We start from the raw sequence: 12,899 nt of genomic DNA, 5'->3' as shown, positions 1-12,899 counted from the left end.
TTAGTCATGTCTTTGGTTAAGTCCATTGTAAAGATGTTTTCTCTGCATGTTTCATTAAAAAAAATAAACATAACCATGCTGAGAAACCACTACACACCTATTAAAACGGCTACAATAAAAAGCGTTGACAATATCAAGTGTTGGTGAGGATTGCTCTTCTGGGTAGTTACCCATGAGAAAGCAGAATCGTGTCCACATCAAAGGCTGGAGGTGAAAGTTTATAGCCATTCTACTCATAATTGCCCCAGATTGGAAACCATTCTAACGTCCAACATTAGCAAATGGCTAAACTGCGGTACATCCACACGATGGAATACAATTCAGCAACAGAAGAGAAAGAGCTATTGACGCTCTCAAGAGCTCAGAAGAACCTCAAAGACATTATGCCAAGCGAAAGAAGCCAGTCTCGAAAGCTTATACACTCTGTGATTCCACTGCTCAGACAATCTGGAAAAGACCAAACAATAGTGACAGAGCAAAGATCAGTGGTTAACTGGGGTTGGGGGAGGGGAAAAGGTAAGGTAACACAAAGGGACAACATTTGGAAATTTTTTGAGCTGACTGAATTGTTCCATGTATTGATTGTGGTTCAAATGTTCCATATCTTGATGGTGGTTGAAATGTTCCATATCTTGATTGCGGTGTTGGTCACACAAATTGGTACATGTGAAACTCATCAAACCGCACAGCAAAAAAAAAAAAGTCCCTTGTACTCTATATTAATTTTTAAAATATATATATATATATATATATATATATACACACATATACTTTCCATCTGAAGCAATTTTAATTCCTTTTTCCCTTAAGAAGAAATATATGCCTTTGTTAAATCACATTTGGGGCTTAGAGACCTGTTGATTTCCAAATCTTAAAAAAATGCTAATCATAAGGACTTTCACAAGCAACTTATTTAAAATCCATGATTTGTATCTCAGGAGTCCACTGTCTTGCAAACAACTACGATTTGTGACTTTCCCTACAGCTGCGGACAAATCTCCTGCTCTGTGTCCCCATTAACAGTCGTGCCTGGGAGCAAAAGATCTTTCAGGAGAACACAGACATCAGTGCACAGGTTCTCAACAAATATTTGCTGAGCGAGTGAATGGTGGGTTGATTCCTGAAGTCACAGGAGATCAGGTGTATCTGTCCCCAGACTGTGCCAAAGGCATCTGTCTGAAGGCCTCTGGGACAAACGAGCCCCCCTTCTCTGGGGCACTCTGTGAGCACTAGGGGACCATCCATTTAGACTCCTCTCGTTCCTGCACCCCAGGCAGTTGGCACCTCCTTTTAGTATCACAAACGTCTCAATTTGGACAAAAATATATACATGGTCCCCCCTGGAAGACAAGGATTTTTTTGTCTGTTTAGTTCACAGATGTGAATGTTGAGAATAGTGCCCGCCTTATGAGAGGTGCTCAGTCGGTCTCCGTCAAAAGTGAGATCAGTTTTACGCTTTCGACCTTGTGAAGACATTGAGAATTTAATGAGCTGTGATTCTCCAGCTGCCTATGATCCTATGATAAGACTTTCATTAATGCATCTAAGAAAGGCTCTTTTTTAAGTACCTAGAAGGTAGAATAGAAGTTTGAGACATGGCTCTTGACCTTGAGGAACTAACTTTGGTGAAAAAGTCACAACCCCCACCTTGGGCATAACTAACCACACAACACACCCTAAGTTTGAAATCCTGTGCCAGCGGCATCGCTGCCCTATTTCCTCAGCACTCCCGAAGAGCTCTCCAAGGGCTTCCATGTATTATCTCAAAAGGAGTGCCAATGGACTTTAGAAACAGACATGCTTTAATCGGGAATTCGAAAAATGGGCACGACTTGGACGTGCCACGCATGGTTTGCTGGAGATTGATTTGAGCCGCGAGGAACTAACGCTTTCGCTTAAGAGCTTCTAACCAACAAGAGAGGAAAAGGGGCAGGTAAAGAGCCCGCCCAAGGCAGAAGAAAATAAAGCAGTAGGCACCCTCCACAAGCCAGCCCACCGGGTGGGGTCCCCTTCATGCCAGCTGCGCTATAAACTCGCACTGAGCCAGCTCCAGCTCCACTCCTCCCTCCCACTTTGGAAAGCGCTTCTGGTCCAGGGATAATACATAACAAGGACAAATTACCTACGACACCCCTCACAACCCCTGACACCCCTTCAACAAGTGAACTTGCTGAGCTTCCACACAGCTCTGGGAAGTGGTGGGACAGACACCTGTCCTTTATGTGTCTGCCTTTACTATCCCCGCTGGTGCCTCCTCCAGGAAGCGTTTTCCCCCCTCGTTTTTGCCTAGCAAGCCCTATCCATCTAGAAAGTCTACTGTTTTCTGGGCACAATCTCATCATCCCCCTAGCCTTGCACACACCCCCATCACACACCCCATCACAAGAGTGGTCCCTCATTTGGCCTAAACAGGAGTCCTTCCGTGGCGGGTGGGGTTAGGGTTCAAACTCCAACAGTGCTTCTCGATCAGAGCGGGAGCGGCATGAAGGCTTCTGCCAGGGGCACTGAAAATGCACGAAGGCGTGATTCACTGCCGTGCAACGGGGGACGGCTTGGACTTTAAGACAGGAGCCATGAATGCTCTACTCCCCGCAACGTGCAGGAGAGCTCCTCCACCTGCCCTCCTCCCCTCTCACCACCAAAGTGTCCCACTCAAAATGCCAGAGGAGAGGATAACCAGAAAAAAGAAGCTGATGCCCAGCAAAAAGCAGAGACTGGACACCATGAGGCAAATCCCACAGGGGCTTGACTCTCGAATAGAGCCTGGATCCGCCTCTGCCCATTCTGGGGTTGGTACTGAGAGCTGAGAAATTCCCTACTGTGCTTCCTATGGCTCAAGGTGGGCTTCTGTCTCCTGCAAGAAAGAAGATCTAGAGACCTTCCTTCCATAGATCTGTGTACAGACGGTCACTGCAGCAAATACTGGAAGCAAAAAAACAACCGATAAAGGGCAATCTTACCTATATTCTGTAGAACCACACAACAGAACATTACATAGCCATGAAATGCTTTCATTCCAAAGAAAACTCAGCATGGAAAAACTGAGACATGGTTAAGGGGAAAAAGTGGCTGCTAAATGTACATCCCTCATTCTCCCTGTTTTAAAAAAAGGTATGTTTGTACGTATAGGGAAAACTACTGGGAATATGCCAAATATACCAAAAGGCAAATGGAAATAAACTCAATTTTAATTTTCCTAATCTTTGGGAGAGTTACAAGAGATTTTTAGTTTCTGTTTTATACTTGAATACTTTTCTACTCTTGTTACAATAAACACACTACAAAGTGAACACTAAAATAAACAAATACGTTATTCAAAGCTCAGCTCAATGTCACTTCTCCCAACCAGAATCCAATGTCTTACTATTCTGAACACTTCCACCATTACTACTGACTTCTGCAAAGCTCTTGTCATATTCCACCTTTTATGATAATTATCTAGATACTTCTCTCATCCGTCTAGATGCTATAGTCTGAGAACAGGAATGGAGCCCTGTTTTTGTGACACCAACAGTAATGAGTATATTCAACACAGAGGTTTACTAAATACCTGTTGACTTGATAAGCCCCTAAATAAACTGAACTAAAAATAAAACAGCAGTGGATATGGAAATTACCCGGGTCAGTTGGCCATGATGATGATAAGGGCTAGGGGGGAACACTCAGATTTCTCTTTAAAAGTTCCATCAAGTAGATGAAAATTGATAGGAATATTGTTGCTCTATATTCTGCAATTTGTTCACCTGGATATTTTACTTTCAATTTATTTGCTTGGACTAATATTAAGGTTATTATTAAATTATTTAACTTTTCTTCAAAGATTCACAAATATCTGTGGCTAATTTAGGAAACCTCTCCTTCACCCAAATCCTGATATTTCCTAGCAGCTCACTCAACTAATAACATTGGCCCCCAATAAGATCTGATGCCCGAGAACCAAAAGCTCTGGTAGGATTATAAAGGAAGATATTCATCTCTGACTAACAACATCCTCGAAAATCTACTAAGCAATATTAAACGTGCGGATAAATACCATTCTACGTTGACAGAATCGGCAGGCACTGCCGTCATTTTTTCCTAAAGAAATGAAATACTACTCTCAAGTATGTCCTGTAACCCAAACTGCCAAGGGTCAATTCCAAGCAGACATCCTGAGAGGCCACGTGAAAAGGAGAGGCAAAATTCACCAAGACTTGGTGGCAAAATTTGCATACGTTATCAACTATCTAAAGTCCTTAAAAATAACTCACTTCTTGCGGTCATTTGATACGACCAGTAAGTCACTTTCCATATAATTAACAGGTCGAAACCCATTTTGTCACAGATGATGTTAAATGGCAAATGAAAGATCAAGTCTTCCAATTAATGTATCAGCCAGGATACTTTGGATGACAGTAACAGAAAACTCCAATTCAAGCAGAATTACAAAGTAAATAAACTTATAAATAAAACATGAAGTCTAGATTTGTATTATTTAGGACACTAAATTTACTATTATTTAGCGTGCTAAGCTCCAGGTGCAGGAAGATCAATGACTTAACGATGCCCATGAAAACTCTGGTTCCATCTTTCCTCTCCATCGCCCTCTTGCCTTCATCCCAAGGCTAGTCACAACACCGCTGAGGTGGTTCCACGCATCACATCCAGCCTAGTCTTTGGGTCTCTTTTTAAGAGCACAGAAACATTCCGCAGAAACCCCTTCCGAGACTTCCCTGACACTGGAGGCCTTCGGTAAGGATTTTGCTTAATGACAAAAGGAGCTTGAAGAAGCCTGTGAAGTGAGTGACCTGACAACACCAAGTGTGTGAGAGTATGAAGCTTGGAGCTGCAGCAGCCATTAGCCACAACAGCTAATTAGGCTGAAGCAGTCTAAATGACCAGTAGGCAACACGCCTGAGTACAAAAAGCAACATGCTGGGATGGCAGGGTGGAAAAACAGAATCTGGGTCCTTGATGATATTGTGAGCTGAGACACCGAACTGGGAGCCCCTTCTTCTTATTACTTGAGGCAACTAAATGTTTGACGGCTTAAACTGCTATTAGTCAGACATTCCACCACTTGAAGATAAAGGTACTCTGTAAGGTTCCCTTGAGAAAAGGGAAAGAGCACCAATAACTCACCCAACATCACAAAGATGGAGGATGCAGGTTTCTACGCCTATACTCCCAGCTCTTGCTACCTTTGACGCCATCCTCTAACTTCTGTATTCTCAAATGTCACAGGATTTTCATTACACAAATTTTAATTCAAATCAACTGGTATATATTTACCTTCTAAGGGCAGGAGAAACAAAAATTCGGAAAACACATGTTCTGACCTGACAATCCTCGTTATCTGGTTCAGAAAAATGAGAATACACAGAAAACAAGATATAATTCCTGCAAAATAGGGCGCCACGGCTCTTTACAAGCACCTCCACACGCCACTCTGACGACTTTTCAGAATGTTTCATCTTGCATTTACCCAGGGGCTCATTGTTTTTTTTAATTGATTTCAGAAGTATTTCTTTCCCATGGTCCTTTTATGTGCTAAAGAACAAACATGACTCAATTTTGAACATTAAAAATCTATTTATTGGATCATAATCTTAAATGATGATTTCCCCAAATTTTCAAAATAAGCGAAATTTTTTTTTTTTTCATTTTTATGTCTTTTCAACTCAGTTTCAGTTGGGAAAGAACAAAACTGCCCCATCACCCTCCACTAAATGGAGTCTGCCCCCTTAAAAAGAGCAATACTAGTGGGTGCCTGACATACAAAAATGTGGCATTTTTCCAAAGTTGAATAAATTCCCTGACCTTTAATAAGTTCAATAATCAGACCATGTATAATGTTTTCCTAATAGCTTTTGCTCTTCAAAAGTTACCATCAAAACATGAAAAGGTTAAAAAATAGACCGGGTGAAAATATTCACAATAATACATGGATCTAACAAAGAACTTGTATCCAGAACATATAAAGAACTCCTACAACTATCAAATAAGATGACATTAAGTGTGTACAGTTTATTGTATGTTGATTATACTCAACAGCTGTATAAAACAGACAAAAAAAAAAACAAAAAGACAAAAGACTTAATAGACACTTCACAAAAGAAAGTATACAAAGGGCCAATAAGCTCATGAAATACTATCGTTAGTCATCAGGGAAAGAGAAAATCCCCCAGAACAGCTAAAACCAAAAAGACCGTCGATTTCAGGTGTTGGTGATGATTTCAGTAACTGGAACGCTCAGATATCACTGGTGGGAATGTAAAATGGTACAACGCCCTGGAAAACAGATGGCAGTTTCCTATAAAGTTAAGCATACACTTATTATCAGACCCAGCCATAAAAACGAAGACAGCTCCACACAAGGACTTGCTCACAAATGTTCACAGCAGCTTTGTTCAGGAAAGCCCAAACTGGAAACAACCAGAGTGGCCAAAGGTGACTGACTAAACAAACCATAGCACATCCAGACTCTGAAAGACTACTGAGCAACAGAAAGGAAGAAACTGACAGGAGGACAGGAGGGAGCAAGGGAAAGGAGTAGGAGGCGGAGAGGAGAGAGGATTCAAAGTAAAGGAGAAAAGAAATTATACCTAGACACGGGGAAGCTATAGAACTCCAAAGGACCTTAAAAGAAGCCAGAGGGAAAAGACAGACTATTTACAAATAACAACTAGCCTGTCAGCCCACGTGGCAGCAACAGCAATGGAATCAGAAGACAGTTGATTTTAATACAGGGTAACAATCCAGAATTGCACACCAGGTAACTTATCATTCCAGAGCAAAAATATCATTCCACACAAAAACTGAGGTTACCACCAAGAGATGCTCCCTGATGGAGCTTCTAAGAGACAAATCTCAAGAAGAAAGAAAATGATCCCAGAAGCCAGTTTCTCAGGTAAGTTTTACTTTATTCTTCATGCTTTTATTGTCTGATTTTTTTAATAAGCCTGTATCTTTTTACAATATTACCCAACTTCAAAGGTTAAAATTTAAATTGTTAAATTAGAACAAAATAGAAACAAAACCGAATATCAGGTTTTCAGATTCTCAGAACAGCAACCTATCAGTGCTAATATCAAATTTCCCTTAAAAGCCTTAAAGGCTAATTCAAAGGACATTAAAAACTAGTTTTATCTATTCACTTAACAAGTATTTGCCAAGGGTTTGCCATGTGCCAGGCACTATACTAGATCCTGAATTAACCGGATGAGAACAAGAAACGAAAGTCATCAGACTACTGGATTTATAAGTCTTCTCTTATAAGATGTCTTTACGGAAACCCAAAAGTCTGCATAAATTGAAGTTACTTTTGTTGTCAGGAATTTGATCATAAGAGAGAGTTAAAGGCAATCTAGTTTGGACTGTGGCTCTTTTATTTGAAAATGTACACAAATATGACAATTTTACACATGAAATTAATTTGGTGTAAGCAACGAATTCCTACATTAATTTACTTGCCAATCTTACAGTGTGTCTATAATTTCCACGTTCTTCTGACTTGAGTTCACAGGCAGCACTGAGCATGTGCTCAATTTTAGTCACGTTGTACTTTAGTCACATTGTACTTGATAGTCCCTGGCTTATTGTATGAGTATCAAAAGCTTAGAGCCCCATATGCAATAATGTATCAATCGCCCACTTATGCTCCAAGCATCCACTTGGCAAAACATTTTTAACTGACTTAAACCAGGGCAGCCAATAAAAACCAGTTTTTCCACTTTAAAATAAACATTTTCTGGGGGCTTCATGATTAAAAACAAAGGCTGCATTTGGCGTAAAAAAGACTGGCAAAATCAGTATTTCAAGTAATTTTAATGGAAACTGTTGGGCTCTGATCTTCCTGGACATGTGGAAATGGTTAACGCAGTAACCTGGCGGAAACAGAGGGCGCAGCAGAAACTCTAACCATTAAAAAGCATGAAAAAGTCGATCCACCACTTCCTATTCAATACCCAGGCTTGGAGAGCCCTCCTTTCAATCAAAAGCACCAAACAACAGGAGAGACACAGCCACATGCAGCCACAGGAACCAAAGAGCCCACCCCGTCCCCTCCCAGGCAATGGTAACCAACACCTGGAATACCTGTGCACCCAAAGAAAGGACTCTAGCGGCTATACTTTGGGATGATATGGACCCCTCTCTTATCTGTAGCATCTTCAGTTAGAGGGGAAAGAGCATTTCTCAAAAATCCTAGGCAGTTCTCTGCAATAAGCAAGACAAGTTACAAAGGGGTTGTTTAAAATGCCCTGTTCACCATGCTATCAAAGCATTTGTCAAGTACCTACAAATCCACAAGGCTTCCCCCAGCCTCTGGAAAAGTCACAATGCCATCTTTCCTAAACAGTGCTTGGCATGCGAAATGAGGCTCTGGTCCTTTCTCCAGTGTTCCCTAACCTCCTCTAGGATGGAAAAAGGTTTTCTTTTTTGATGTTTATCACAAGCACCCTCCTCATAAATATTTATCATTTTCAAAATGAATTAAACTCTTCTATGCTCAATGAATATTAAAAGATGAATTCCACTTTTTTTAAAAAAAACTAACCCTTTCAATACTATATTTAATTATTATTTTTTTAAAAAGCCATTTGCTTCGACAGTGTCTTTAATGAAAAGCAAAACAAAAATATTCACCCAGGTTCCAGGTAGTCTCAAGATAATAATAAAATAACTGCCATAAACCAGAAGAAAATTGTCTAGGATAGATTTTTAAATCTCCTTTTCGTAAATTTGGCTAGAGAGTAACATTAGTATTCGATTATGACCCAAGGAATTAAATTCCTGTGTACTCCAAGAAGAGACTACCAATGTGAAAAGAGGCATTATAAAATGAACTCTAGGGTTCCTACAGGGACTGGACTCCTTAAATGAAAACCCACACCCCAACTCACAGGGGGCGCAGACATAACCTGTGGCCCTATAGGGCACGGCTACATCATCACCAAGTATTTCAAGTTTCCCGTCCACATAAAAGAAACAAGAGATTCAGGGAAGCCCAGGGCTGGGAAGGCATCAACTCACTATCTCCACCAACACTTTGCCCAGTAAGCCAGCCACTGACCAATAATGTGTCTATTTATTTTACCCAGAATCAGATCTATTAGCCAGACATTCTAAAAACAAAACCATTTCGTTGTGCTTGGAGTAACTCCAATATTGGCGCCTTGCTGCAGATCGATGCTGCAGGAATATAAAGTGAGCCATGTAGATACAGAACCCATAGATGAGTGCCTTGTCAGAAACTGTCACACCCACAAGACCAACCCTTCGGAAAGGCTGGGGGTAAACCCCCAGCAGGAAGGCTGTGGAATAAGGGAAGAAAACCAAAGAGAGGAGACTTCAGAAGGGCCCACCTGATGGGAACAATGAGGACAGATTTCAAGGCAACTCCCAAAAAGCTCTCAGGACCAAAAAGGCCCTTCTTCCTTCTCTCCAGTTTAGACTGAACAAGAAAAGCAAGACAATGCTGGTGGATGCTCGGAAATGGGCTTGGCAAAACACCACGTGGAAAGCACGTTCAACATAACTCGATGCTAGGCCGGGGTATGCCCCAGAGACGCTGCCTGCTGGGTGAGGAGATGGGGTCCACAAAAGCTATGGCTCAGGGGGAACTGGGGAACAGAGGAGGGCCTGGTGAGCAAGTTAAACCTGGGAAACTAGCAAGAAAGGCATTAACAACAATAATCAAATGAAACAGCCAGAGGCCACCATGGTACTCAGAAGGCTCAAGAAGACAGGCTGAGACGGCTAAACTGTTCCAGATGAGAAGCAATCTCTCCACATCTCGAGGGGCTGCTCTGATACCGGGGTCCTCGTTTCTTTGTGCGCCTCGCCTCCCTCCTTTCCGGGGTACCCTGCGCAGATCCCAACAGCCGCTGGGCCCCAACTGCCATAAACGAAATCCAGACTCATTACGGGGAACTCATTTTTCCCCCTCAAATAAAACACACACACTCTCAAAGGGACTGGCCGGATCACAAGGCTAAAGTTTCCGGAACTTAAATCGTAAAACCACAATCAGAAGTTGCTGCTTTGAAATGCTCACCACAAAAATCTGTGTCCTTCGCTTAAAAAAACAAAAAAGAAAAGAAAAAAGAAGGAAGAAGAAAATAAAAACACTTTGCTCTCCATAAAGGCTGGCCGTAAAGAGAGACCAAATCTAACTTGGGCAGAGGGTGTGTTCCTCTTTGTCACCCACCAAGATCCTCACGCCGCGCGTGGGCGAGCTGCGGGCACCCGGCAGCGCGGTGGCACCCATGCCAGCGGCCACCTCCCCGGCCCGCGATGGGCCTTAGGGGCCGAGATTGCGGCCGGAGGTCCGGAAGCGGCGTCCGGCGCTGTCACCGTGCTGGGTGGAATGGGAGGAAGCGGGGGAAGGGCGCCGCGGGAGGGGGGGGCGGGGAGGGCGAGAGGAGATGCGCGCGGAGCCCGCAGCCTGAGTGCTCCGAGGTGAGCAGGGTGCCAAGGGTGGCGCGGAGCCCGGAGCCCGGAGGCCCCGGAGCTCCTGCTATTGTTGCGGGCGCTGCCCCGGGCCCGGCCGGCGACTCTCCCGCCTCAGCAAGGGAAGCCCGATCCCACCCACCGCCCGCCTCCTCCGGGCAGGACCCCGCGGGCCACGCGCCCACCTCCACCCGCGCCCCGGGTCAGTCGGCTCCGGGCGCCCCGACTCGCACAAGTTGCCGCCCCGCCGCAGTCATTGTTCGCCGCGCCTCCTACCTCCACGGCGCCGGCGGCTCCGGCTCCCACTCCCGGCCTCCGGCTCAGCAGCTCCGAGCCCCCCGCTGCCGAGGGCGCGGCGGCTCAGGCTGCGCGTGCGGCGGGGGCGCTCGGCTATTAATACCCGCGGGCGGCGGCGGCGGCGCGGACGCGCGAGCGGGGCTGGCGGTGGCCGGCCGAGGTCCGAGCCATCAAAGGTGGCGCGGGGCGGAGGGGAGGGCGGAGCAGGCGGGGTGGGTGGGGAGCGGGCTCAGGGTCGCCATGGCCGCCTGGACGCCGGGCCGAGCGCCGCTCGCGAGGGGAGGAGCGGCGCAAAGCGGGCGGTGGCCGCGTCCACGCCCCGCGCCCCAGCCGAGCGCCCGCAACCCTGCGACCGCGCCGGACCGGCCGCCTCCGAGGCCGGCGAGCGGGAAGTGAAGGCGATCGTGCCCCTCCCCGGGCCTGGGCCGGCCCCTCGGCGGGGGGAGCCTGGGCGCCGCGCAGCCCGAGCCGCGGGGACAGCGGGAGAGCCACAGCCCCCTCCAGCGTCCGGGCCTGCGACCTGCGCGCCGGCGCGCCCCGCCCCGCTCCGCCCCGCCCTGGGGGCAGGTGCGCTGACTGGCCGCGCGCCCAGAGCGCCCCTCCTCGACCCGCTTGAGCCCACCTCCGATCCGTGCCTTACTTGGTCCTGCAGCCAGAGCCAGTCGCTGCGCTGCGCCACGGAACGGAGCGCAGGAGGCGCTGGGGAGTGCGCTGCGCCACCAGGGACACGCCAGTCCTGCTGCTGTGGTCGAAAGCGATATAAAGAGAGCAGGAGACGAGCGCACGGGCAGAACCAGGAGCAGCTGGAGGGCGATCGGTGGCGCAGACTCTGCAGGTCGCTTGTTTAAGTCATACCGAGAATGCCCCGCCGTGTGCCGACCTAGGACTTTCCAGTGTCGCCCGGGGAGCGGCGCTTTTCAGGGACCCACGAACACCCCCCCCCCCTTCCTGGGCCACATGCGTGGGCTTCTGGCACCAACCCACCCAGCGAGAGACTTAATCCCGGAGGGGCAGTTGCCACCTCTCCCCGGCCACGGCCCAGCGTCCTCCACCCGAGCGAATCCCAGAACAATCCCCACCTCCACTCGCCCCCTTCCGGGGACAGGAGCAGTGCCCCGCGGGGGAAAGGAGTGGAATGGGTTAGGAGCTGGTCTGGAGATTCTTGTTCTTCTACTGGGTTTTCAGAACTCGATGGAGGAGGGAGCAAGATTCAGGACCAAGGTAGCAGGGACCTAAGAGAAGGACCGTCACTGTCCCCACCCTCCAGCTGGGAGTGGCGCTTTACTGTCTCCATCCTCCCCTTCCTGAGCCCCTGGTCTCCCCTTTCTTCTCGTGGCTGTAGACCCTCTGGGCGGGGAGGGGAAAGGACCGGAGGCAGCAGTGTAGAACCGAAAGCGACCCTCTGCTAGAGCCCCAGGCTAATGGGCAGCCCCCTCTGAAGGCGCTGGCCCCAGAACCCTGGTCATTTTGCACCCTAGAGGAGTTCCTGACTTCAGGCCAGGCCGGGAGGGCAGGTTTCATGGGAGAGGCCGCAAGTGAACTCAAAGAGGCGCAGGGCAGGACTCCTTGCAAGTGTGAGCTGACACGTGCACAGGGTGCATTACAGGTGCTGGGGCACTTGTGCATAGCTAGAGTGAATAGTTTCTGGAGAGCAGCAGAGACATATTTTGAATATGAGGTACTGATCTGTATTTTTTCTTAACGCCTGCCTATTTGGTGAAGGTGGAAGGAAAGAGGGCCGTGTAGACCTCAGGCCTGAGAAACAGCAGATGGGTAGTTCGTGGTTGAAGAGAAGAAATAGTGGGTTGGAGGCTCAGCTCTGTTCTAACCAGCTGAGTGGCTCTAACCAGCCCTAGATCAGAGGTTTTAGGCCAGTGATCCTCTAAGCGTGGTTCTCAGACCTGCCCCAGCAGCACCTGGAAACGTTGAGAAGTAAATTCTTGGGGCCCACCCCAGACCTACCGTACCAGGTTCTCTGCCTTAGCCATCGGAATCCCTTGGAGGCCTACTTCAAAGAATTGCCAGGCCCCATCCCCCCAGCTGCTGATCCAGTAGGTCCAGACTTGGGTTTGAGAATTTGCCTTTCAGGGTGTGCCAGGCCCACACTTTGAGAACCATTACATTAGGGTAATGGGTCTCGGAGTAATAGAATCACCTAAGATTTAAAAAAC

At 46.9% G+C, this 12,899-nt stretch overlaps 1 protein-coding gene across 6 annotated transcripts in view; it reads right to left on the bottom strand.

Moving 5' to 3' along the window:
* FARP1 (FERM, ARH/RhoGEF and pleckstrin domain protein 1) overlaps positions 1 to 11,805 on the bottom strand; it is a 287,796-nt gene extending 275,991 nt beyond the window's left edge. Inside the window, exon 1 of one of the 6 annotated variants that reach the window (XM_070579102.1) lies at positions 11,369 to 11,805. The gene's annotated coding sequence lies outside the window, so the exon portion shown is untranslated. Of the gene's footprint in view, positions 1 to 10,189; positions 10,543 to 10,707; positions 11,263 to 11,368 lie in introns of those variants that run through there. The other 5 variants (XM_070579106.1, XM_070579101.1, XM_070579105.1 and 2 more) reach the window with 5 other exon arrangements.
* Positions 11,806 to 12,899: the final 1,094 nt, after the last annotated feature.

The sequence above is a fragment of the Equus przewalskii genome, chromosome 16 (assembly GCF_037783145.1).
Source record: "Equus przewalskii isolate Varuska chromosome 16, EquPr2, whole genome shotgun sequence".
Taxonomy (NCBI): Eukaryota; Metazoa; Chordata; class Mammalia; order Perissodactyla; family Equidae; genus Equus; species Equus przewalskii.
Note: the sequence above shows the minus strand (reverse complement) of the source record. Positions and strands in the feature narration are given on the sequence as shown.